The sequence below is a fragment of the Pseudorca crassidens genome, chromosome 8 (assembly GCF_039906515.1).
Source record: "Pseudorca crassidens isolate mPseCra1 chromosome 8, mPseCra1.hap1, whole genome shotgun sequence".
NCBI classification, from domain to species: Eukaryota; Metazoa; Chordata; class Mammalia; order Artiodactyla; family Delphinidae; genus Pseudorca; species Pseudorca crassidens.
Window position 1 is genome coordinate 18,749,301 of NC_090303.1, and position 27,850 is coordinate 18,777,150.

The 27,850-nt window shown below is 38.8% G+C and overlaps 1 pseudogene; it reads right to left on the reverse strand.

Annotated features, from left to right (window-relative positions):
- Positions 1 to 1,485: 1,485 nt before the first annotated feature.
- Positions 1,486 to 7,008, reverse strand: LOC137229572 (la-related protein 1B pseudogene; annotated as a pseudogene).
- Positions 7,009 to 27,850: the final 20,842 nt, after the last annotated feature.

Sequence of the window (27,850 nt, forward strand, 5' to 3'; positions counted from 1 at the left end):
GTGCTATTGATCATTTGTCTATCTTCTTTTGAAAAATATCTTTTTATTCTTTGCCCACTTTTTAATGGGGTTACAGTATTTGTCTTTTTATTATTGACTTATAAGTGTTCTTTATGTATTCTAGGTATGATTTACAAATACTTTCTCCCATTCTGTGAGTCAGATTTTCACTTGCTTGGTGGTGTCCTTTAAACTACAAAAGTTTTAATCTTTGATGAACTCCAGTATACTATTTTTTCTTTTGTATTTTTTCTTGTGCTTTTGTTGTCATATAAGAAACAATTGCCTAATCCAGGTTCACAAAGATTTATGCCTGTGTTTTCTTCTACGAATTTTATAGTTCTAGGCTCTTACATTTAAGTGTTTAAAATAGGTTCCTGGACCCAAATCCAATGTGGGTGGCAGGGGGGAGGTCCCTACACACCAGCAAACAATTATCAGACACCAGCAGGGTGCCCAAGAATTCACCTCAATTCTGATATTATCTACCCAGAGATAGCATCATATTCCACAGCTTGAGGGTTCAATTCTCTAATACTGCCCCACCCACCCACTTCAGATGCCAGTTGTAAGCCCAGGTTATTACTTGTATTTCTGATTGGCTGGCTATAAATCAGAGGTTCCCACAACCACCTCCTCCTCAAGTTCGATTAATTTGCTAGAGGGGTTATAAAAATATGTAACTCAGGAACACCCAGATGGAAAAGATGTGTAAGGCAAGGCTACGTGGGAAGAGGCTTGGAGCTCACATGTGCTCTCCAAGCGCACCACCCTCCCAGCACCTCCATGTGTTCACCAATCAGGGAGCTCTCCAAACCCTGTACTTTCTGGGTTTTAACAGAGGTTTCATTACATAATTGTGATTGATTAAATCATTGACAATTGGTGATTGATTCAACATCAAGGTTCTCGCCCCTCCCAGAGGTCAGGGGGTGGGACTAGAAGTTTCAGCCCTCTAATCACATGGTTGATTAGCAAACAGGTCCCATCCTTAAGTCAAAAAGTCACTTCAGTAGCATAACAAAAGATACCTTTACTGTTCTCATCACTTTGGAAATTCCAAGGGTTTGAGGAGCTCTGTGCCAGAAACAGGGTGAAGACTATTTCTTACTATAAAACATAATATCACGGTGTTCCATGCATTTTTAGTTAATTTTTTGCATATGGTATGAGGTAATTGTTCAATTTCATTCTTTCGCACGTGGCCATCTGGATGTCCTGTCATCATTTGTTGAAATGACTATTCCTTTCCCATTGAATGGTCTTGGCACCCTTTTCAAAAATCAGCTTACCGCATGGTTTATTTCTGGGCTCTAAATTCTATTCCATTGATCTAAATGTCTATCCTTATGCCAGTACCACACTGTCTTGATTACTATAGCTTTGTGGTAAGTTTTACAAATTGGAAGTGTAATCCTTCAAATTTGTTCTTCATTTCCAAGATTATTTTGGCTATTCTGGGTCCCTTGAATTTCCATATGAACTTTAGATCATCTTGTCAGTTTCTTTATGACTGTCTTTATGTTTGTTTCCATCTATTTCCATGCATAAATCTTGTTCATTATAATAGAGACCACCATTGATAACTTAAGCAAGTTCAGATGTAATTTTTGCCATAGATTTGTGGTTGCCTGTTTGATCTCATCCAGGATGTTTTCTCAGGTAAAGTGGCGTCTCATTTATAATCAAAATCTTGCTTGAATCTTAGTCATCAATTTCACAGTCTGAATCATTATCAGACCAATCAGTAAATGTGTTTTTTCATCCTCCTATTTGTTGCATCTCTTCAGCAAATAAAAGAAAATCAAGTCTTGTTCTTCTGGAGGATTCAGTTGATTTAATGCCTCATCAGGCACAGACGTTGACTCCTTCAGTTTCACTGGAGATACACAGTGTCCCTCTTTTTACTTCTATCCGAGGCTTTGAGTCTAAGTCAGCCAAACCAGAAGATAACCTCTAGATATTGCTTGAATATTAGTTGTTTCAGTATTTTTCTTTGGACTCAGTAGACTTCCAATTCTTGAAGAATTTGGGGCAGACACTATATATGAACCAGAGACTTGGTCTGATATGAATGCAAAACAGCAATTTTTTTAAGGTCTTCCATCAAGAAATAAGTTCCTTGCAACATGTGAAACTATTTTTTTTCTTTTTTTTTTTTTTTTTTTTTGCGGTACGCAGGCCTCTCACTGTTGTGGCCTCTGCCGTTGCGGAGCACAGGCTCCGGACGCGCAGGCTCAGCAGCCATGGCTCATGGGCCCAGCCACTCGGTGGCATGTGGGATCCTCCCGGACCGGGGCACGAACCCGTGTCCTCTGCATCGGCAGGTGGACTCTCAACCACTGCGCCACCAGGGAAGCCCTGAAACTACTCTTAATTAGAATAAAATAAATATCTGCTCAACCTTAACCCTTGCATTAAACAAGTGATTATAACAGATGAAAAAGAAGATTTTCATCCTTCCCATGTCACTAACATCTTCCCTCCAGAAGCGCTCCACTTACTGCTTACTAAACCGATGGCCCATTCATCAACTGACAGGATACCGCCTTAAACAAATGTGTCTATTTCTGACTCAGGAAATGGAAGCTTCTAGAGTGGAGGATCTCAATCAGTGGCATGGCTAAAGAGTAGAAGTTCACTGCAGGAAAACCACATTTAAAGCATTGTCAAAACACGTGTGTCTGCTCACTGTTTCCCGGGCTACCCCACTCCTGGAATACAAGGATAAGGGTAGAAGAAATAGGAAGGTGAGAAATATTTATCTGGGAAAATTTCACAGGTCAATCTGATAGTCACTGTTCTACAGTCATGCAGAAAGAAACAAAAGTTTCATAAGCCACCAGGAGCCAATCCTCCATCCCTGGGGGAAGAAGAGAGAGAGGAAAAGGGGAATGGGCTTAAAATCAATACTTTGTTTAATTCAAATCATACAGAAAACGAGAAGCAGAAATGGGCTACTCAGTCTTTTTGTAAGAGCTTCTTTATTTTTATACAATTTTTTTATTTATTTTTTGATTTTTTTAAGTCTTTCTTGAATTTGTTACAGTATTGCTTCTGTTATATGTTTTGGTGTTTTTTTTTTTTTTTTTTTTGGTTTCTTTTTTTCATTGCTTCTTATTGCTTTATTTGTGTTTTGGTTTTTTGACCACGAGACATGTGGGATCTTAGCTCCCTGACCAGGGATCGAACCCACAATCCCTGCATTGGAAGGCAAAGTCTTAACCATTGGACTGCCAGGGAAGTCCCTATACAACTTTTAAAGGTTACACTCATTTACAGTTATTACAAAATATTGGCTATATTCCCCATGTTGTACAATACGTCCTGTAGCCTATCTTATATACCCAATAGCTTGTACCTCCCACTCCCCCACCCCTATATAGCTCCTCCCCTTTTCTTCCCACTAGTAACCGCTAGTTTGTCCTCTGTATCTGTGAGTCTGCTTCTTTTATTCACTAGTTTGTTTTATTTTTTAGATTTTACATATAAGTGATATCATACAGTATTTGTCTTTCTCTGTCTGACTCATCTCACTTAGTACAATGTCCTCCAAGTCCATCCATGTTGCTGCACATGGCAAAATTTGATTCTTTTTTATGGCTGAGTAGTATTCCATTGTGTGTGTGTGTGTGTGTGTGTGTGTGTGTGTGTGTGTGTGTGTGTATACACCACCTCTTTATCCATTCATCTGTTGATGGACACTTAGGTTGCTTCCATGTCTTGGCAATTGTAACTGATGCTGCTCTGAACATTGGGGTGCATGTAATCTTTTTAAATCAGTTCTTGGGTTTTTTTCAGATATATAGGTAGGAGTGGAATTGCTGGGTCATATTGTAGTTGGGCTACTCAGTTCTGCCAACCAAAAGGGCAGAAGCAATGAAAGGACCATAAGAGTAGAGCAAAAAAGTTGAAAAAGATAAAGAAACATATATCAGAAAATAATTGATGACATGAAAAATAAGAAGAATGGTAGAGCAGAGAGAAAAGAGAGAGCAAAGAGCTTGTCCTAGGGAGTCAGTCAGGATATGAGAATTTACGCAAGAGACCACAGATTTAAAATGGAATTACAGACACAGAACCAGGGAAGAACCCTTGGGGAATGGCTCTAATTTTATTTTTGAAGAAGTGAACAAGGATTTGAGAAGAAGCAAAAAAGAATAAGTAGCAAATTTAAGGAACTCTTTTTAGAAGAGAAAATAAACTTTGGAGAAAGAAAAAAATGAAAGAATAGCATAAAATGTTCAGCATGAGAGGCCCATTCAGTTTAAGACATCTTATTTTCCAAGTACATGAGGCCAACCTGTCTTTGATGGAGACTGTATAAAGTTAGATCTATAAACATCAGAGTTGTATCTGGCAGGGAGAATAAGAGTGAAATAAGGCAAGCAACCAATTAATTAGCCTCCAGTGCTCTTACATAGAATTTCAAGAATCTACCGGGTAAGCCACTTTTTAAGGAGATGATGTAGGAGACTTTTTTAATATTTCCCTGAGGGAAGAAACAGATCAGTTAAGGAATACAGCCAGACCAAAGGCACTGCTGAATTTTTGTGTGTACTTTCAACTCAGATAAAATCATGAGTGCTGTGTTTCCAATTTTCTTATTAGGTACTATTTGCAATACTTTAAATTTTTCTTTTCCAGTTCCACAGATGTTCTGTTACGCAGTTAGCCAACAGGAAGTGATTTTTGTAACATGTTTTGTTTTTTACAACATCATTTTATTTTTTATTGACGTTTCAGTGAAATTATTCATCACTGTATTGATTGGTCCACCTAGAAACTAGGGAGATTTTGGTACTGAGGAGCTGGAGTGAGATGGTTCCAGGTCCAAACCCTACTCTATCACTTGCTAGATGTGTAATTCAAGACAAAGTATCTCATCTCTCTGTTCTAAGGTAATCCCACCTCAAAGGAGTAAATTAGGCAATTTTTATAGAACATTCATTACAATGCCTTGTACATAGTAAATGCTCAATAAATAGCCATTATTGTTATTATTATTATTTTTTGGAACAATCCTTGTCCTAAAAACAAACAAAAAGCCTATATTCGAAAGAAAAGGAAGGAAATAGACACTTAGTAGCATTAGGAAGAAGAAACGGGCTTAGTCTCTTATTTTAAAGTAGGGACAATAAAAACACTTAAGTGGCTGTGAAATGGAACAGCGCATATGAAGTACCCCACACAATGATCGATCAGTGTACTTAATGACAAGCACCTGGTTAGTGCTGTATAGAAACGGGCCTTTTCACCGCTCTAAGTTGAGAAGGGTGATCGTGCTATATCAATAACCAGCAGAGGAGTCTGGCCACACTGACACCGGGTCAAAAATGGTAATCTTACAGTAGCACCATGACCATGTCAAAGTACTGCAAAGCCAGCCCTATGTTAATGCAAAGATTTGCCATTATTAGAACGGAGACTCAGATCAAATATACATAATTGAAAAAAGAAAACCTTTTGGGTGAGTGGTTTTGCTTCCAAGCAAAAAGATCTTGGAAACTTGAGATGGAAGAAGCGGGCACCGAGGAAGGAGAAAAGAACCCAGAATGGGGAGATTCGAAGCCCGTGTTGTCTATTTCACAACTGAATCAGTTTACTCGAGCATTTGGAATCAGGGTGTGGAGAAACAGTGTGGTTGCCTCCAGGCAGCTGAGTGAAGCAGACTTGGAAGGGCTTTGGCACTGGGCAAGTGAGGGAAAGGAAGCCAAAATGGAAGTGGACCTGAAGGGGGATGGAGGAGAGGCAATGCTCTTTACAGTTGAGCTGACCTGAACATCAGGAGAGGTGTTTTCCTGAAAAACAGAAAATTTAACCATTAGTCGATGAGCTTTATGCCTGGATTTGGGCTTTTGTTGAGATGCATTGGTATCACATGGAAACATCTGACAAGTCCCTTCTCATGACCCAACATGGGAAGCCAGATTGATTTGGAAGGTTATGCTGTGGTTTGGAGGCTATTCAAAGTTTAGTATTTTGTTTTATCAGCGTATAGAGCTCCAGACTGAAAGGTTTCTCAGTAAGTCCAACATAACCAGTCTTTCCATTGACATACGGACAGGAAGGGCCACTGCACGTGGGGGTGGAGGCTGTGCCTTGCCCACAGAAGGTCTCCAGAGGGGTGAGTGGGAACAGATCTAGCCTGATCTTTTCACCAAGATGCAGGACAGGAGCTTTTTAGCAACTCATACAGTCGTTCTACATGAGTTAACAGTGGGTATGGGAGTTGATTTCTGTTGATTCGCTTAAGCCCAAGGTACGTTTGTGTTTAGGAGCCGTTTGGACCTAACAAACAAACAAATGAACAATCAAACACTAGAATCATACTTGGCACAAGATGAGCACAGTATGAGAGGCTTATGGACATGGGACTGAAACTGACAGAGGGAAGGGGAGATTCATGTCTCTCCTTTCATCTCACACTTACGTCATGGGCCTACAATCATCCCTGGGTGGAACGTAAATGGAATTCAAGGTATTGCCTCACTCTCTTTCTCTTGATGTCAGGATACTAGCAGATACTCTCAAAAGAGGTGACTGAAGAGAGTTTAATGAAGGGACCTTCTACAAAAATGTGGACAGGGTTCAGGGAAACCAATAAAGGATGGTGATTCCCCATGGTTGGTAATCTGTAAGTCAGAAGTGACAAGGGAAGGAGTAGTTACCAGAATTTCCAGGGATGAGCTGCCCTTCAGGAGCCATGACCTTTTGTAGAGAAGAAACACAGTCACAACCAAGAGTGCCTTTCTTCCTTATAGTACCGTCGTAATAGCCCCTATGCCACTCAAAGAAGAATGTTCTGGAGTCAAGGTCAAATGGATTCTTCTTCCTTTCCACCAATATTCAAAAAGCTTTACACATTTTAAAGTGCATATTGAACTCTGACTTTCTTTTATAGTTTCTTGTTTTTCTATTATTTCTGATTGCTTTTAATTTTTCTTGTAGAGAAGCAGTACCTCCCTTCTTCTCCATGTTATGAATGGATTCCAGCTTCTTACTCATGCTAACTATTACATGGAAGTCATTCCATTTTTATTCTTCTTAAAGAACACTGACTCTCCCTTTTAATTTGGATTATTGATTTCTAGGCCTGCTGAAGAAATGTTGTTCTGAGACTTATTTGTAAAAAATGATAATAAGAAGTATAAGTAATTGTATTACTGGGTTAGCTTATCTTTTCCTTTATCCCACACTTTATCCTAGATTTTCACCCTTGATTAGATGAATAATATCACTTAGTGATATGCAAAAGAAGATATGAGTGACATCTGTTTTTTTAAGTGCTAGGGTTTTTTTTACTTGATTCTAATTTATTTTATTTTTTTATTGAAGTATAGTTGACTTACAACGTTGTGCCAGTCTCTGCTGTACAGCAAAGTGACCAGTTATACACATATAGACATTCTTTTTTTATAATCTTTTCCATTATGGTTTATCACAGGATATTGAATATAGTTCCCTATGCTATTCAGTAGGACCTTGTTTATCTATCCCATATGTAATAGTTTGCATCTGCTAATCCCAAACTCTGAGTCCTTTCCTCCCCCACCCTCCTCCCCCTTGGCAACCACAAGTTTATTCTCTATGTCTGTGAGTCTGTTTCTGCTTTGTAGATAAGTTCATTTGTGCCATGTTTTAGATTCCACATATAAGTGATATATGGTATTTGTCTTTCTCTTTCTGACTTATTTTACTTAGTATGATAATCTCTAGTTGCATCCATGTTGCTGCAAATGGCATTATTTCATTCTTTTTTATGGCTGAGTGGTATTCCATTGTACATATGTACCACATCTTCTGTATCCATTCATCCATCAATGGACAGTTAGGTTATCTCCATGTTTTGGCTATTGTGAATAGTGCCGCTTTGAATATAGGCGTGCATGTATCTTTTTGAATTAGAGTTTTGTCCAGGTATATGCCCAAGAGTGGGATTGCTGGATCTTATGGTAATTCTATTTTTAGTTTGCTGAGGAATCTCCACAGTGTTTTCCATAGTGGCTGCACCAACTTACATTCCCACCAACAGTGTAGGAGGGTTCCCTTTTCTCCACACCCTCTCCAGCATTTGTTATTTGTAGACTTTTTAATGATGGCCATTCTGACTGGCGTGAGGCGGTACCTCATTGTAGTTATGATTTGCATTTCTCTAATAATTAGTGATGTTGAGCATCTTTTCATGTGCCTACCGGCCAGATGTATGTCTTCTTTGGAGAAATGTCTATTAAGGTCTTCTGCCCATTTTTCAGTTGGGTTGTTTTTTTGTTGTTGAGTTGTATGAGCTGTTTGTATATTTTGGAGATTAAGCTCTTGTCTGTCGCATCATTTGCAAATATTTCCTCCCATTCCGAAGGTTGTCTGTTCATTTCTTTTATGATTTCCTTTGCTATGCAAAAGCTTGTAAGTTTGATTAGGTCCCATTTGTTTATTTTTGCATTTATTTCTATCTACTTAATTCTAGAATGGCTTATCTGGTTAATGTGGAATGGGCTTTTATATTTCTTGCTGGCTGCTAACTGAGAGAATACCAACCTTCAGCTACAGGTTAGATCATCTTTAGATGTAATATAATCTGAAAACCAAGTCTTTAATCACCTTGAGATAAGATAAATTCTTGACTGTCATGAGTATTATTCCAACTGCTAACATGCTGTTGGTTTCACCATTTGGACCTATGCAAAAACCACTGCCTGCAGGGTAGCAGAGTGACATGAAGTATGGGGAGTGCCAGGGGGACCAGCACCAATGATGAAAAGTGAGAACTGCCTGTACCTCGTCTTCCTCACTTATCTGTGATTTGAACCAGACCTTAGGCAAAACACTGAAGCCCACAAAGGGAGCTAGGGGAGATGTAAAACAATCTTGGCAAAGAGTCCTTGATATGAAGGGCCTCATCGCCTAGAAAGCACATGCCACAAATGTATTTTAAAAAGAAAAAGGCTGGGCTTCCCTGGTGGCGCAGTGGTTGAGAGTCCGCCTGCCAATGCAAGGGACACGGGTTCGTGCCCCGGTCCGCGAAGATCCCCCATGCCAGCGGAGTGGCTGGGCCCGTGAGCCACAGCCGCTGAGCCTGCGCGTCCAGAGCCTGTGCTCCATAACGGGAGAGGCCACAACAGTGAGAGGCCCGCGTACCGCAAAAAAAAAGGAGCACCTCCTTAATATTGCACCCAAAGCACCTCTCTTTCCACACCTTAGTCCCAGCCCTGATTTTAGGTTTTGTGAGTCACGCAGTCTCTGTAACAATTTCTCAACTCTGCCATTGCAGGGTGAAAGCAGCCATGGATATGTGAATAAGTGAACATGGCTGTGTTGCTATAAAACTTTATTGATAACAGGTGACAGGGTGAGTTTGGCCTGAGGGCCATAGTTTGCTGACCCCTGCCCCAAGCTCAGGAGCCACAAATACAAGGAACACAGTTGGGCAAGAATAAAAAAGACCACAGTAAATAGAGCTGGACCAGAGGAGACCCTCCCATTCAGGGTGGTTTTCCCTACTCCATACTGAGCAGTGGGCAGCAGTGGCATTTCCCAAGTCCTGCAGAATTCGTGACGTGTTCCAAAATGTCTTTTTTGTTTTGTCTCACATTTGAACGTGGTCACATTTGGCTGACTATAGAGTTTTGGTGTAAAAATAGTTTCCCCTCAGAACTAGAGACACTGTCTGTTGTCTTTCAGTATCTTGTATTGATGATGGAAAATTCATTGATATTCTGCCTCATATTTTTTTGTCAGTAACCTCTCTTTTTTCCTCTGGGAACTTTTAGGATTTTCTCTTGATCTTCAGAGGGAAGAGAAAAATCCACAAGAAAGAATAGTGAATGGGAAACATTAAAAAAAAAAATGTCAGGACAGGATCCAATAATATGAATGAATTAACTTCCTTTATCAACAAACAGAAAAAACCTATTTTTTAAAAAATCCAGTCATATGCTTTTCATAAGAGCCGTATCTAAAACAAAATGACCCAAACAATTGAAATAAAGTTTTCCAAAAAAGATATCCAGGGTAAATGCTAGTAAGAAGGAAGCAAGTATGGTGATGTTAATTTCACATGCAGTAAATTTCAAGATGAAAAATTTGGAAAAAGAAGAATATTTATATTGATGAAAAGAACAAGCTACAAAAACAGAACAGTCAAAACTTTTACCTGACATAACTTGGAAAGTACAAAATAAAAATATTAATACAAAAAGAATTTGACAAATGCCCAAACACAGTGGGAAACTCATATATATCAGAAATTGATAGATCAAGTAAACAGAACTTAAGAAAGAATGAAAAGAATTTGAATAATATAATTAACAAACTTGATCAAAAATATATTTTAACTCCCCTCCAAAAAAAAGAGAGCATGAACATTGTTTTCAAACACCAATGAAATAGCTACAAAAATTGAACGTAAACCCAGTCAAAGAGAAATATCTCCAATTCCAAGAAATTCTTGAAAGCAGAAATCATAATCTTGATTCTCTGATATCAATGAAAAAAGTTAGAAATTAAAAAGATGACAAAAACGCTTACAATGTTTCTGAAAAACTCTTAAAGAGGAAATTAAAACTAATATTAGAAACTGCTTCTAAATAAACTAAAAATGAGAAAAAAAATTATCTAAAACTTAAGTAATATACCCAAAGTAATACTCAGGGGATAATGTATCAACTTAAATAATATATTAAAAATCAAGAACAATTAAAAATAAATTAACTCAAAAAAAATAAATAAATAAAATAAAAAATAAATAAATAAATTAACTCAAGACACTAGAAAAAGAAAAACAGAATAACTCAAAGAAAATAAAAGCAATTAATAAAGAACTAATATAAAACTTATTAAATAGACAGTACAACTTGTTCAGTAAGATCACAAGTTATTTCCTTGAAAGAGCAATGAAATAGATCTTTGGCAAGTGTGATGATGACAAGAGAGAAACACCAAATAAACCACATAAGGAAGGGAGACAGCTGTAGAGATGAAGGAGGTTTGTTTTAACTTCTGGAGGTTATTGAAGACCAATATCTCTATGAAGTGAATGATCTTATTGGAAAATATACATAACAAAACTTTTAAAGGGAGACAGAGAGAGAAACTATATAGATGAAAAAAACAAAGTTAGAAGGTATCTAAAAATCTTATGCAAAAAGACATGCTCCGGGGAAAGATGACAGTGACAGCATAGTTTTAAATCTCCACAAATCCCTCCCAAGAAACAGAGCAACTAGGATGGAGTTGAAATCTGCAGGAGGAGTAGGAATTAACTAGGTAAACTTGGGGAAAAAAAAGGCATCCGGGGAAGAGGAATAATTTATGCAAATGCCCTGCGACAGGACAGATCGTGGCATATATTGGGAATTGAAAGAAAGGCCAAATGCCCTGTGTGATCCCCATCTCTTGAATATGGGTGGGAACTGGGCTTTCTTCCACCTAATAGAACATGGCAAAGGTAACAAAGATGGGCCTGATTACATGTGCCTGATTTCATTCCATAAAATTGCAACCCATCTTTTTTTGAATTTATTTTATCTTTATTTTTGGCTGTGTTGGGTCTTTGTTGCTTTGCATGGGCTTTCTCTAGTTGCAGCTTAAGGAGCTAATTCGGTTCTCAAAACAAATTGTTTTCCCCAAAAGAACTGTATGATTTGTATGACAAGTATACCCTATAATTGTAAAATAACTTGTTAAATTTCTGTTGTTTGACCTAATTTCACCAATTGTTTACTTAACAACTGATTATGTGGAATCTACGTGGAAAAAAGATGCTCACTGAATAACTCACAGGCAAAAAAAAAATTGTGTAAAGAATTTCTCTATGTGAATAAATAATTTTGATTTTAAAAATTGTCCTAACTGGGAAAAAAAAAAAAAAGAAACTGAAATCCTTGGTTCAACAGTCAGTCCAGGAAAATGGACAGCTGCCAACAGCCACATGTGCTTGAAAGTGGATCCTTCCTCACTCAAGACTCCTGTGAGACGGAAACCCTGACCAGTTCCTTGATTACAGTATCATGAGACCACGAAGCTGAGGACCCGGCTAAGCCATGTCCAGACTTCTAACCCACAAAAACTGTGAGCTAATAGACACGTGTTGTTCTCAGCTGCTCACTTGTGGTAATATCATTATGCAATACATAAATAAGTCATGACCAGAAGGCTAATCATCACTCCCATGAGGGAGAGGACTGTGGAAGTGATGGTGTGTGACTGCCAAGGCTAGGTCTTAAAAGGCAATGCAGCTTTTCATCTCACTCACTAAAATACTCTCTCTGGAAGCCTTCAGCCACCATGTAGGCAATCTGGTTGCCTTAAGGTTGACACATTGAGAGTTTTCCAACCTAGTGCATGTAGAGGGACCACATGAAAAGGACCTGAGATACAGAAAAGGGAGAAAGCCCAGCCATCCTCAGTTGTGCCAGCCCTCCACTGATCCAGCTCCAGCCTCCATCTGAGACCCTAAGCCGAGAGCGCCAGGTAAGTCCTTCCTGAAGTCCTGACCCACAGAAACTGAGAGAAAGAACATTTTTTTAAAGCTCGAGTGATTTTTTTTTTAATATACAGCAATGGGATAGCTAGAAGAGATAATAATAATAAAACGTATTGGTCTAAGTTGGAGAATACTAGAAAATCAACTCATTATTTTGAAAACTAGCTAATAAAAAAAGCAGAATCAAGCATTTATTTTGCTTTTCTTGTATGAACTATATATCCAGATACCCAAATAGTCTATGATGGGCAGTTTCCCTCTATAGACATATTTCTGCTAAGAGCTGAAAAACAGTGATCGAATGAGTTAATAGAGTGAATGACCCCCAGATGAATTAATAGATGTAAACATTAAGCTTCCATGGCTGTCAACATCACAAAAGGAGTGAACACAAGACATACGTGCCTCCTGATGGAAGAACATACCACCTATGACGTAGTCTTGCCAAGAGACTAAATAAAACATTTAAGGATCAAGCCTCTAGATTTAAAGGAGCTACCAATTGACAGGAAATACAGAGTCTAGAGGAAGACGGGAACCTACATCACAGGGATGCATTCAGCAAAAGCCAGACCTGTGGTGTCCAGTACTGTTGCTATGAGTCACATGTGACACTTTGAGCAATTGAGTCCAAATTAAGAAGTGACATAAATGTAAAATGCAACACTGGATTTGTGTCCCCAAAAAAGAATGTAAAATAGCTTGATAATTTTTATATTGATTACATGTTGAAATGATAATATTTTGGACATACTAGATTAAATAAAATATATTATTTAAATATATTTCACCTGTCCCTTTTTACATTTCTTATTGTGGATACTGGAAAATTTAAAGTTACACATGTGGCTCTCATTTTATTTCTATTGGATAAAACTAATTCAGACCACAGGAAACTATATGGCAACCTAATTTCCTCAACAAGTAAGTTGAAAGAATAAAAACTATAAAAGAAAAGCAAGATTAAAACAGACTTTAAAAATATATCAGACAGCGTTTCCCTGGTAGTGCAGTGGTTAAGAATCCACCTGCCAATGCAGGGGACACGGGTTCGAGCCCTGGTCTGGGAAGATCCCACATGCCGCGGAGCAACTAAACCCACGTGCCACAACTACTGATCCCGCGTGACTAGAGCCCACGCTCCACAACAAGAGAAGCCACCACAGTGAGAAGCCCGCACGCCTCAGCAAACAGTAGCCCCTGCTCACCGCAACTAGAGAAAGCCCGCGAGCAACACTGAAGACAAAACACAGCCACAAATAAAAATAAATTAAATAAATTTAAAAATATATATATCGACAATTCCAATACATGGATCTTATATGTTTTTTTAATGTTTGTTTTTTTTAATTTTTAATTTTATATTGGAGTATAGTTGATTAACAATGTTGTGTTAGTTTCAGGTATATAGCAAAGTGATTCAGTTATACATATACATGTATTCTTTTTCAAATTATTTTCATATTTAGGTTATTACAGAATACTGAGCAGAGTTCCTTGTGCTATAGAGTAGGTCCTTGTTGGTTATCTATTTTAAATATAGCAGTGTGTATATGTCAATCCCAAACTCCCAATTTATCCCTCCCCACCTCCTTTCCCCTTTGGTAACCATAAATTTGTTTTCTAAGTCTGTGAGTCTGCTTCTGTTTTGTAGATATGTTCACTTGTACCATTTTTTTTAGATTCCTCATATATGCGATATCATATGATACGTATCTTTCTCTGACTGACTGACTTCACTTAGTATGATAATCTCCAGGTCCATCAATGTTGCTGCAAATTATTTCATTCCTTTTAATGGCTGAGTAATATTCCATTTTATATATATACCACATCTTCTTTACTCATTCATCTGTCAGTGGACATTTAGGTTGCTTCCATGTCTTGACTATTGTAAACAGCGCTGCAGTGAACATAGGGGTACGTGTATCCTTTCGAACAATGGTTTTCTCTGGATATGTGCCCAGGAGTGGTATTGCTGGATCATATGGTAGCTCTATTTTTAGTTTTTTAAGGAACATTCATACTGTTCTCCATAGTGGCTGTACCAATTTACATTCCCACTAACAGTGTAGGAGGGTTCCCTTTTCTCCACATCCTCTCCCACATTTATTGTTTGTAGACTTTTTCTTGATGGCCATTCTGACTGGTGTGAGGTGATAGCTCACTGTAGTTTTGATTTGCACTTCTCTAATAATTAGCAATGTTGAGCACCTTTTCATGTGCCTTTTGGCCATCTTATGTCTTTTTTGGAGAAATGTCTATTTAGGTCTTCTGCCCACTTTTTGATTGGGTTGTTTGTTTTTTTGATATTGAGCTGCATGAGCTGTTTGTAATTTTGGAGATTAATCCCTTGTCAGTCACCTCATTTGCATATATTTTCTCCCATTCTGTGGCTTGTCTTCTCATTTTGTTTTTACTTTCCTTTGCTGTGCAAAAGCTTTTGAGTTTAATTAGGTCCCATTTGCTTATTTTTGTTATTTCCATTACTTTAGGAGACAGATCGAAAAAGATATTGCTGTGATTTATGTCAAAGAGTGTTCTTCCTATGTTTTCCTCTAAGAGTTTTATAGTATCAGGTCTTACAGTTAGGTCTTTAATCCATTTTGAGTTTATTTTTGTGTATCGTGTTAGAGAATATTCTAATTTCATTCTTTTACATGTCACTGTCCAGTTTTCCCAGCACCATTTATTGAAGAGACTGTCTTTCCTCCATTGTATAGTCTTGCCTCCTTTGTCGTAGATTAATTGACCATAGGTGCGTGGGTTTATTTCTGGGCTTTCTATCCTGCTCCACTGATCTATATTTCTGTTTTTGTGCCAGTACTATGCTGTTTTGATGACTGTAGTTTTTTAGTATCGATGTGGACCTTATTTGTGATTCAAACAGACAAATTGTAAAATGTCATTTAGGAGACAACTGGAAATTTGAATACTGATTTGATTATATTAAGGAATATATTCAAATAGCCAAGGAATTATTGTTATTCAAAGAATAATATTCCTTGGAATATTCAGGCAATATATTCAAGGAATTGATATATTTTGTTTGATAAATGTACTGTGGTATGTTTTCATAAAGAGTTTTTAATCTCTTAGTGATCCATATTGGAATATTTACACATGAAATCATGTAGCATCTAGAATTTGCTTTGAAGTAATATTTAAAATTCAAGCATACCTCATTTTTTTGCCCTGTGCTTTATTGCACTTCACAAAACCTTTTACAAATCAAAGGTTCATGACAACCCTGTGTTGTCAAGTGATAATTAGCATTTTTTAGCAATTAAGTTTTTTTAATTAAAGTACATACATTTTTTTTTAGATATAATGCTAATGCGTACTTGAGAAACTACTGTATAGTGTAAACATAACTTTTATATGTATTGGAAAACCAAAATATTCATGTGACTTGCTTTATTGCAGTTTTTGCTTTATTGCAGTGGTCTGGAATGGAACCTACAGTATCCCTGAGGTATGCCTGTACTAGATTTAACAATTGACTGTCAGTTGACAATTGTTGAAGCTGGGTGATGGGAGCATCAAGTTACATTATGTCATCCTCTCTATTTTTGTATATGTTTGAATTTCTCAATAATAGAAAAGTTATTAAAAAAGAATGAAAATGCACCAGGCCAAGTCCTTTCACAGAAGAATTCTAACAAGAAATTATGTTGTATGAATTTTCTAGAACATTGGAAAATATGCAAAGCTTCTGAACTCATTCTTGGAGATTAATATAACTCTAATATTAAAAGCAGACAAGGGGGGCTTCCCTCGTGGCGCAGTGGTTGAGAGTCCGCCTGCTGAGGCAGGGGACACAGGTTCATGCCCCGGACCGGGAAGATCCCACATGCTGCAGAGGGGCTGGGCCCTTGAGCCATGGCTGGGGAGCCTGCGCGTCTGGTGCCTGTTCCCCACAACGGGAGAGGCCACAACAGTGAGAGGCCCGCATACCACAAAAAAAAAAAAAAAGAAAAAGAAAAAAAAGCAGACAAGGATATAGTATTAAAAAAGAAAAGAAAACTCTAGGCTAATATCATTCCTGAACATACCTGTGAAAGTCCCACGTATAAGAGTAACAAATTGAATATGGAAATATATTAAAGAATAATACAACATGAGCAAGGTAAGGTTTATTCTAGGTAAAGAAGGTCAGTCCACTATTGGCTAATCACTCTGTGTAATTTATGGCACTGAAAAATTAAAGGAGAAAATAGTATTTTAGAAAAGTCAATGCTCATTCATGTTTAAAAAACAGATTTATATCAATAACAATCTAGAACATAAAAATCAGCTTATACTTTTTACCCTAGTTACTTCTGAATTCTATAAATGTTCTAGATAACTTATGTGTTCAATACTTGTTTAATTTTAAAAAGTTTAATTCATGTACAAAAGTTATATGATCAAATGTATGGCATAATTTTCCAGCTCTCCACTTTTATATTTCCAGCAGCACAGCCTTTGTTGCAAGATCAAAAATAATATAAACTTCTTCTAAGTGGGTAAAAACAAATAGGATAAATAAGTGTGAAATGTATAAATTTATTTCCTCATTGATTTTGAACACATATCCATTTACTAATTGGAATTCAAGGCGCCCATGGGGTATTTATTCCCTCCCAATTTATGTAAGTCATCACATTTCAGTAGATTCACACACATCACTAATTAGTTTGAATAATTTCATTGAGAAGAGCCTTGTGAATTCCTAGTAAACGTAATGATTGTGGCACACAGCTTTAAAGTCATTCTTTTTTTTTTTTTAATTAATTTTTGGCTACGTTGCATCTTCGTTGCTTGCCCGCGGGCTTCTTCTAGTTGCAGCGAGAGGGGGTTACTCTTTGTTGCGGTGCACGGGCTCTAGACACGTGGGCTTCAGTAGCTGTGGCATGTGGGCTCCGTAGTTGTGGCTCATGGGCTCTAGATCGCAGGCTCAGTAGTTGTGGCTCATGGGCTTAGTTGATCCGTGCATGTGGGATCTTCCCCGACCAGGGCTCGAACCCGTGTCCCCTGCATTGGCAGGCGGATTCTTAACCACTGTGCCACCAGAGAAGTCCCTAAAGTCATTCTTAAAAGTTGAATGTTGTTGGCACATGAAGGACTACACTAGAATATCCAGAATGTGGGTGTAGAATAAGGAAAAAGTCATCACCTGAAAGTGAAAACAGAATGTAATCATAATACCAATAGCTGAAGAGACAACTTACAGATGTGTTGTTGGTAGAGTTGGAAATGACCAATCCCTGTGTCAAGAAGACATGGCTCAAATGCCACTAATATAAAATGAAACTGTTCCTTCTCTCCAACTGCACTGTAGCTTGCCTGTCACGTTGAAATGGTACCTGTGGAATTTGTCACTGTTTTCCAATACTCTCCAAGAGGAGGCTGCTTTGATTCTAGAAGACCAAGAGCTCTAATCTGGATAAAAGTATCCTCAGAATAAAGAAAGCTAATTTCCCAGACTTAGATGACTTAATGGAGATATCTTTTGAGAGCATCTAACACTCTGTGTCCTATTCTGTATCTGTCAAGCAAATTATTAACACGTAAACTGGTTTTAGAGGGAACCTGCTGTACAGATAACAGGATCCCATTGTTAAGTCGGGTTTATTTCACATGGCAATGTATTAAATTTTCCCTTGAGGAGACCAGTCTATTGTTTGTCGGTTTAGTTAGTGTTTCACAGTCCCCTATAGGTTGATCAGCTTTCAGCAACCTAATGGAACTACTTTTGGACCAGCTCTAGTACCATGGAGATACCCTTAAGCTATTTTTTTTACATAAAGATCATTGTAAAGCAATTATACCCCAATAAAGATGTTTAAAAAAATGGAGCACGAAATTAACAACAGAAAGTCTATATAATGTAGTTGATGTACAGTGAGCAGGTCACAGATCGTTGGGAAAAAAAAAAAAAACATAGTAGCTTCTCTTTTGCCTCTCTCTTCATCTGCAATAGATATTTATTCTCAAAATAAGAAAATATCAGTAGTAAATATCCAACTTACTAATATTTATTTAGTGTTTGGACATTTTCTAAAAATGCATTTTATTTCTTTGCATATGCCAACAAATGAACAACACCAAAAGAAGAAAATTATAGACGATGAAATTTTGCAAGAATTGGAAAGAAATTGTTTCTTTTCAAAAAACGATTTGTCTATTCCCAACAGCTTGATTTGTGTAGACTTGGTCTCAAGTTACCCTGTGACTATAGAAACACAGGATCAGAACTCACTCTGGGGACAGGAAACCAGCACCAGGCAGAATGAAGCTGAGGAAACTGAGATCTACAAAGACTGGTCTGAAACAAATGGCCAGGAAACCCCAGAAACAAAACTGAAGAACGGAGAGCAACACAACTCTTTCTAATTATGGAAGCATTTGGGGACCAGGTATCCATGTAGGTATCAGGGCACAGGAAGGAGAAATCCGGATAGTAGTCAAAACTCAGTAGGCGGGCCTTCCCTGGTGGCGCAGTGGTTGGGAGTCCGCCTGCCGAGGCAGGGGACACGGGTTCGTGCCCCGGTCCGGGAAGATCCCACATGCCACGGAGCGGCTGGGCCCGTGAGCCATGGCCGCTGAGCCTGCGCGTCCGGAGCCTGTGCTCCGCAACGGGAGAGGCCACAGCAGTCAGAGGTCCGCGTACTGCAAAAAAACAAACAAAAAAACTCAGTAGACAAACGGGTCGTCTCATAATTGTCTAATAGAAACCTCAAGCTTTAACTGCCTAAATTTAACTCTTACTAATTTGATTCCCCTAAAATTTTTTCTGAAGTTGTCCACAACTCATTTAATGGAACCACCCAGCAGTTAAAGCCAAAGCCTAAGAATCATCAATTCCACTCTTCACACAGCCCTCAACCATCTCCTCCTCTCTTGCACACACATCTTATGTCTCAACAAGGCCTGTTAACTCTACTTGCAGATATCTCAGATCTGTCCATTTCTTTCTCTTTCCATTCCTGCGATCTCAGTCCAAGCCACTTCCATTTCTCATGTGTACTACAGTGGTCATTTAGTTGGGTTCCTCACTTACTCTCTTACCCCTTACAGTCTGTTCTGCATACAGCAGCCATCCAATGCAAAGTTGATGAGCAGAGTTGAAATAGCCAATTCAGACCATGGGATCAAAGCCTCACGTTGAGGATGACAAAACAAGACAGAGCGTGGATTCCTGAACCATTCTATCATCTCTGCACTGCTTATTCTCAGAGAAAGAAGTAAACTTAAATATTATTTAGGCCATTGTGTTTGTTTGTTTGTTTCTGTTACAGCCAACTAAGTGTAACTGCATCCTAATACAGATTTTATATGGGATGATGTGCTCGACAAGGGACATGGATTTAAAGAGGTAACGTCTGTCCAGTGTTTCTCTGCCTTCCATGGAGGACCCTGTAGACAGGGTACCATCAGCCCACAGGGGGCTGCAGCCTGTGTATCCTGGGCCCTAAGAACAGCAGGTAAGCAGTGGTTCAGGGTGGGATGTCAGCAGAGCAAGGCTAAAGTACGGTTTCTGAAGTGATGTGAAATGACCTTCAGAAGGAGGGAAAACTAGTTCTTGGGTTTCCCCATAAGATTGTTTGCCCCTAGAAGGCAGAGTTTCTATCATATTCTCTGTAAGCCCACGAAGATCTTGAGTATAGTAAGTACTCAGGAAATGGAATAAAGGCCTTTCTAAGATGCAGCCATCTCTTTGAGCCCAGGCTGAGCTTGGTCTCCTTCTTTATCAGTGAAAATTATGAATATTTACATTAACTAAATCAATTACAATTCCTATGTTTACTATTCAACCTCTAGGCAAAAGGTATTGCCTTCTTTTGTTTATATACTAGCTAGAATAGTACCACATGGAATGAAATGCTTAATAAATGCTTTGAAATGATAGTGATAACAATTTATTGAATAGAAACTCTTCTTAATTTTTTAAAGTCTAAGCATTAATACATTTAAAGCATCCAGATGGTAACTGAAAACTATTATTGACAATATAAGAGCCAATACTGTATTAGATTCAGTATAATGATACAGTGAGCACATAATGTAAGATTATAAAGTAATGAGAGTAGTTGAATAAATATATATGAGAGTAGGTCATTGTTTAGTGATTACTCCTTAGAAATACTCATAATCACTCTGGAAAAAAGTATAAACATTTTTTGCTAGCCAACACACATTTTTCTGAGCCTGCATAGGGAATAAATGTGGCTTTGCTTGCTTTAAAGTAGCAAAACTGGGGAGGGTGGGGGAAGGATGGGAGGATGGGTGGCAGAAACAGGACTTTAACCTACATATCCTGCTTGGGTTGCTTCTGAGTACCAGGCAGGCCACTAGGGTTCCACTGACGTTAAGATTGCCTCGGGCTGTTGGAAGAAATTATGACGAGAACTTTAGGAATGATGGAACTACTTGGAATGGTGAGATTATTACCCTCTAATAAGGAAGGAGACAGAAGAGGCAAAGTCTAGGTACAGATTCCTTCATGTAGAGAGAGAATGAATTCACTCTGTGACGGGAGATCCCTGAGGCACCTGGACTTCTAGCAGGTAGTGATAAGGAGATTATTGTCATTACCCACGCAACAGTCATTTCTTTTTTTTAATTTTATAGGAGTATAGTTGATTTACAATGTTGTGTTAGTTTCAGTTGTACAGCAGAGTGATTCAGTTATACATATAATACATATATCCACTCTTTTTGAGATTCTTCTCCCATATACAGAGTATTGAGTAGAGTTCCCTGCACTATACAGTAGGTCCTTATTAGTTTTCTGTCTTATATATAGTGGTATGTGTATGTTAATCCCAAGATCCTGATTTATCCCTCCCCCACTCTGTGTTTCCCCTTTGGTAACCATAAGTTTGTTTTCAATATCTATAAGTCTGTTTCTGTTTTGTAAATAAGTTCATTTGTATCATTTTTTAAATTAGATTCCACATATGAATGATGTCATATTTGTCTTTCTCTGTCTGACTTACTTCACTTAGTATGATAATCTGTAAGTCTTACTTCACTTAGTATGATAATCTGTAAGTCCATCCATGTTGCTGGAAATGGCATTATTTTTTTCTTTTTTATAGCTGAGTAATATTCCATTGTCTATATGTAACGCATCTCCTTTATCTACTCCTCTGTTGATGGACATTTAGGTTGTTTCCATGTCTTGGCTATTGTAAATAGTGCTGCTATGAACCTTGGGGTGCATGTGTCTTTTCAAATTATGGTTTTCTCTGGATATATGCCCAGGAGTGTGATTGCTGGGTCATATGGTATTGATAGTTCCATTTCTAACCCCCTTCTTCCTTGACGGTGGAGCTTTCCTCCTATTCCAGAAACTGAATATGCCAACATTCTCACCTTTGCATTCTCCCTTGCATCTAGGGTGTGGGCATACATCCAACTCTGGGCAGTAGGGCCCAAGGGAAGTCTGTTGGGGGCTTCTGGGAAAGATTTTTCCATCTAATAAAAAGAGAGACGTGCACATGAAACAAAACCTCACTTTCTTTTCTCACTTCTGCATGTTTTTGTGTGAAGTCATGATACCTGGAGCTGTGGCAATCATCTTGTGACTTGTGTGACAAAGACACTTCTTTAATAATATTGAGGATAACAGAGGGGGAAAAAAGAAAGAGCCAGGAATCTCGATATTTTTGAGTTAGTGAACCCACCCTTGAAAAACCTACCCCAAGACTTCCTGTTGTAGATGAAATTAAGCCCCTATTCCTTAAGCCACCTTTAATAGCAATAGTGTCACTCCTGGCACCGAAAGTATCCTATCTGAGAAAAGTGAGGGGAGGTCTGTTTATTGAAACAGGGTGGTACCATCCCAACACCCTCTATGTAAGCCCTTGGAAAGTTGTCCCAAGTATTTGAGATGAGAGGACAATGAAAGCCAGAATTCTTTTTAAAGGTGTATTATGAGCTGTAATCACTAGTGGGCCAAGAGCCTTACCCAGCACTACCATTTACAGAAGTACAAAGCCACTGCATGAGCACAACTGCAGGGCATGTGGCTGCAGAAGGATGACAAGCAGGCTAGAAGAGGCTACCATGCGTCAGAGCAAAGAGCAGAGAGAATGACCCCCAATCCAAGAGTGGTCAATGCATTGAAATGAGTGTCTTTGAAACCTTGGGAAGGGAGGAGCTGTAATAATTTGGAAGGGGAAGAGAAGACTGTAAATACTAAACCATTTTGTTTGTTTCCCAAGTTCTTGATTATCCCACAAGGTTGGTATGACTTGGAGAAACAAAAGGAAATCTAGAACAATGACTTCTTATACAAGCGTCTAATGTATCATAGGTGTGGCTCAGCAGAACAGAACACTTAAAAAGCCTTGGACCTAAGGAGATGGCGGGGGGAGGGGCAGGAGGTGGATCCAGAGCATAGGTGAGGGAGATTAGCCCGGGCCAGAGAGAAGGGCATCTTTCCCAGAGCCTGGAGAAAGAAGAAAACGTGTGTAGAAGCTTATATCTGTCAGGATAATCCTAGTTATGCTGTGGTGACAACCTCCAAAATCATCACGGTTGACAACGAGAAAGGTTGATTCTCACTCACATTACACGTCCAGCACCTGTTGGCTCTGATTTGGTTCGGTGTCACCCACATTTCAGAATTTAGGATCATGGCTCAGCCCCCAACTGGAACCCTGCAGTCTTGGTGGCAGAAAGAAAAGAGAGAATGGCAACGACGCCTGAGTTAAAGCTTCTGCAGGGAAGTGTTGCCTATCAGCTCAGTCCACATTTCATGGCTAAAGCAATTCCTGTGGTCATGCCTGAGTTTAATAGCACGACGATGTGGAAGAGGGACTTTGAATACGGGTGAACAATGCAAAAGAGAGGGAGTTTGAACATGGGCAGATGATATAATCTACCACAAGGTCCATCCTACTTTTGCTGGTGATAGAAATAGCTCCATTCAGCCAGTAAATATTTACTAAGCCCCTGCTGTGTGCCTTGCACTACACGTGGCTCCGAGAATAGACTTCTAAAAAAGACAGACCACTGCTCTCATAGCTATGGTAGTTTAGGGAGTTCCTATCGATGACCTTGGTTTTTCTTACATAGGGGACTCTATCGTCTGCTAAGAGGGAGACAGTTGTTTGAGGGTAAAGAGTTTGAGGAAGGAGGTAAACATTTCAAAACACTGCTGAGCAAAATGGGAAAGACTGCTGAATGGGGGTTATAAAAGGACTGCCAGGCAGCACCACATTGTCCTGCTGTGGATGACAGATTCATGGCTGTGTGATGTTTCCTACTGGTGCTCAGCAGCCGGGATACTCTAAGGGCAAAAAAGGTAAGGATCTGAGGGCCAACTAGGAAATAAGGGGGCCACAGATGATGCTGACGCTAGAAGGAACAGGGCTAGGTCTAGATAAGGAGGAAAGTGAAGTCTTATGGCCAAATGCTGAGCAACAAAGTTCCAGGAGGAGAGTGAGTGAGTGAGTGAGAAAAGCAGGATATACTGACCAGAGAAAGCAAGGCTGCAATGTAAAGTTTCACGGGTGGAGCAGTTCTTGGTAGAGAAAAAGTCCAGGGTGTGGACGTTGGGTGGAAGGTGGTTGATCTTTATCCAGGCCTTGATTGTTCCTTACAAGTTGTTCCTGTATTTAAGGGTCATATCTATATGCAGTTTTACCTCGATTTTACAGTCCAATGCTGAATATACTAGGAATTATGAATCAGCTACCTGTATTGTTTTATTTCCCCCAACTCCAGATCCCAGTCACTTCATAGCTGCTTTGGAAAAGAACAGAGGACAAATGTGACATTTCTTTTTGAAGTCTTCATGCTTCTTTGTACATTACTATGTATATACTAGGTGTTTTTATATTCCTATTGAACTTAATTGTATTCCTTTTCCTGCTTCCTACTCAATAGCAAGAAACTCCTTTTGACATTGGGCTTCTATAAATGTTCAGCAACTTCAACACAACTATCCTTTCTTGTTTTTTTTTAAATTTTTCTTTGAGTATAGTTGATTTACAATGTTCTGTTAATTTCAGATGTACAGCAAAGTGAATCAGTTATACATATACATATATCCACTCTTTCTTAGATTCTCTTCCCATATAGGTCATTACAGAGTATTGAGTAGAGTTCCCTGTGCTCTACAGTAGGTCCTTATTAGTTATCTATTTTATGTATAGTAGTGTGCATATGTCAGTCCCAATCTCCCAATTTATCCCTCCTTTGCCCCCTGGTCATCATAAGTTTGTTTTCTACATCTGTGACTCTATTTCTGTTTTCTAAATAAGTTCATTTGTACCATTTTTTTTGGTTCCACATATAAGCAATATCATATGGTGTTTATCTTTCTCTGTCTGGCTTCACTCAATATGACAGTCTCTAGGTCCATCCATGCTGCTGCAAATGGCATTATTTCATTATTTTTTACAGCTGAGTAGTGTTCCATTGTATACATGAAACACATCTTCTTTATCCACTCCCCTGTCCATGGACATTTAGGTTGCTTCCATGTCTTGGGTATTGTAAGTAGTGCTGCAATGAACATTGGGGTGCCTGTATATTTTCAAATTATGATATATGCCCAGGAGTGGGATTGCTGGATCATATGGTAGTTCTACATTTAGTTTTTTGAGGAACCTCCTTACTGTTCTCCATAGTGATTGTACCAATTTACATTCCCACCAACAGTGTAGGAGGGTTCCCTTTTCTCCACACCCTCTCCAGCATTTACTGTTGATTTTTTTTTTTTTGATGATGGCCATTCTGACAGGTGTAACATGATACCTCATTGTAGTTTTTTTTTTTTTTTTTGCAGTACGCAAGCCTCTCACTGTTATGGCCTCTCCCGTTACGGAGCACGGGCTCCGGACGCGTAGGCTCAGTGGCCATGGCTCACGGGCGCAGCCGCTCTGCGGCATATGGGACCTTCCTGGACCGGGGCACGAACCCGAGTCCCCTGCATAGGCAGGCAGACTCTCAACCACTGTGCCCCCGGGGAAGCCCTCATTGTAGTTTTGATTTGCATTTCTCTAGTAATTAGTGATATTGACCATCTTTGCATGTGCTTTTTGGTCATCTGTTTGTCTTCTTTGGAGAACTTTCTATTTAGATCCTTCACCCATTTTTTGATTGGGTTGTTTGGTTTTTTTTTTAATATTGAGCTGCATGAGCTATTTGAATATTTTGGAGATTAATCCCTTGTGTATCACTTCATTTGCAAATATTTTCTCCCATTCTGTGGGTTGTCTTTTCATTTTGTTTATGGTTTCCTTTGCTGTGCAAAAGTTTTCAAGTTTAATTAGGTGCCATTTGTTTACTTTTTTATTTTCATTACTCTAGGAGGTGGATCAAAAAAGATCTTGCTGCGATTTATGTCAGAGACTGTTCTGCCTATGTTTTCGTGTAAGCGTCTTATAGTATCAGGTCTTACATTTAGGTCTTTAATCCATTTTGAGTTTATTTTTGTGTATGGTGTTAGAGAATTTTCTAATTTCATTCTTTTACAGGTAGCTGTCCAGTTTTCCCAGCACCACTTATTGAAGAGACTGTCTTTTCTCCATTGTATATTCTTGCCTGCTTCATCATAGAGTTGTTGACCATAGGTGCATGGGTTTATCTCTGGACTTTCTTTCTTCTTCCATTGATCTATATTTCTGTTTTTGTGCCAGTACCATACTGTTTTGATTACTATAGCTTTGTATCAGTAGTATAGTCTGAAGTCAGGGAGCCTGATTCCTCCAGCTCTGTTTTTCTTTCTGAAGATTGCTTTGGCTATTTGGGGTCTTTTGTGTTTCCATACAAATTGTAAGTTTTTTTGTTCTAACAACTATCCTTTCTCTAAGGAGAGCAAAATGGTGCTTATCTCCAAATCGTGTAAAGTAAAATGGGAACATGGAAATGGAAACATAAGAAAACAGAATGGGAAAAGAGGGGGAAAATATTTTAAATGATTTCAAGAAAACCAGTCTTTAGTTTTCTTGAGATATAATATATACACAATTCACCAATTTTAAGTATAGACTTCAATTAATTCTGACATATGTGAACAGTTGTGTAATCACTATCACACATATCATTTCCTTTACCCCAAAAAGTTTCCTCATGCCCCTTTGCATTCAGTCAGCTTCCCTTAGCCTCAACCTCTGACAATCACTTTCTTTCACACTAGTTTTGCCTTTCTAGAATTTTATATACATGAGATCATACAGTATGTAGCCTTTTCTGTTTAGCTTCTTCAAGGAAACCAGTCTTCTGTTGAAGATATGAAAGCAGCTGACAGGTTAGGAAAGGCAAGGAAAATAACAAAGTTCACCAGTCCAAGTGCCCATCAACTTTGGCTTCATCCTAAGTAATGATTCCCAAGAAAAAAATTGAGTTTTGTGTGCTAGTTACATTTTTCTAAAACTCATTAAAAATAAATACATAGGGCTTCCCTGGTGGCGCAGTGGTTGAGAGCCCGCCTGCCGATGCAGGGGACACGGGTTCGTGCCCCGGTCTGGGAAGATCCCACATGCCGTGGAGCAGCTAGGCCCGTGAGCCATGGCCGCTGAGCCTGCGCGTCCGGAGACTGTGCTCCACAACGGGAGAGGCCACAGCAGTGACAGGCCTGCGTACCGCAAAAAAATAAAATACATACATAATAATTGAAATAAAAATGCATATCTGTGTACCACTGATATGTACCACATACTACCATCAGTGATAAAAACTCTCTTAGGGAAACGCTGCATGAAAGTATCTTGACAGTCTTTTATAGTCCTAACAGTCTCATTCTCTCAGTCATTGATTGTGGCCATTGAGTCTAAAAGTGGCCATCAGCAAAATTTATAAGTAATTATGACATCCAAATCCCCACTCATAGCATCATAACATGTACACATTTTCCTTACTTTGCCCAGGAAAATAGTTGGTTAGAAGAGTGTAGCACAGTCAGACCACAAGACCATAGAAAGTGTACCAGAACATTTTGTAATGGAAGGTCTATGAACAATCCATGTATGTGTGCTAATTCTTCCTGTATGTGGGTTACATTTACTGTATCATTTCTATACTTTTAGACGAAGTCTCAGCAGTTTTCTGTGCGTCTCTATGTGATCGTAGAGGACCCAGCAAACTGAATCAGGGGTGGGCAGCGCTGATAATCAGATTCACAAAGACCCATGTCTTTCTGTAGATGAGACCTTTTCCTTACAAAATTAGAACTCTGGGGTGTCCCCAAAGGGCCATGGAAGTTTGAATAAGAAAAAGGTTCAAGTTTAATTTAAAAATTCCTCTTTTACATTTGTCTTCGTGACAGCTTTTGCTCCTTGGTTAGGCTAGAGAAAGTTATGTAGGGTAATGGATAGGACCATTGTCAGGCGTTCCGGGTGGGTGAGTCCCACACCTACTTCTCCA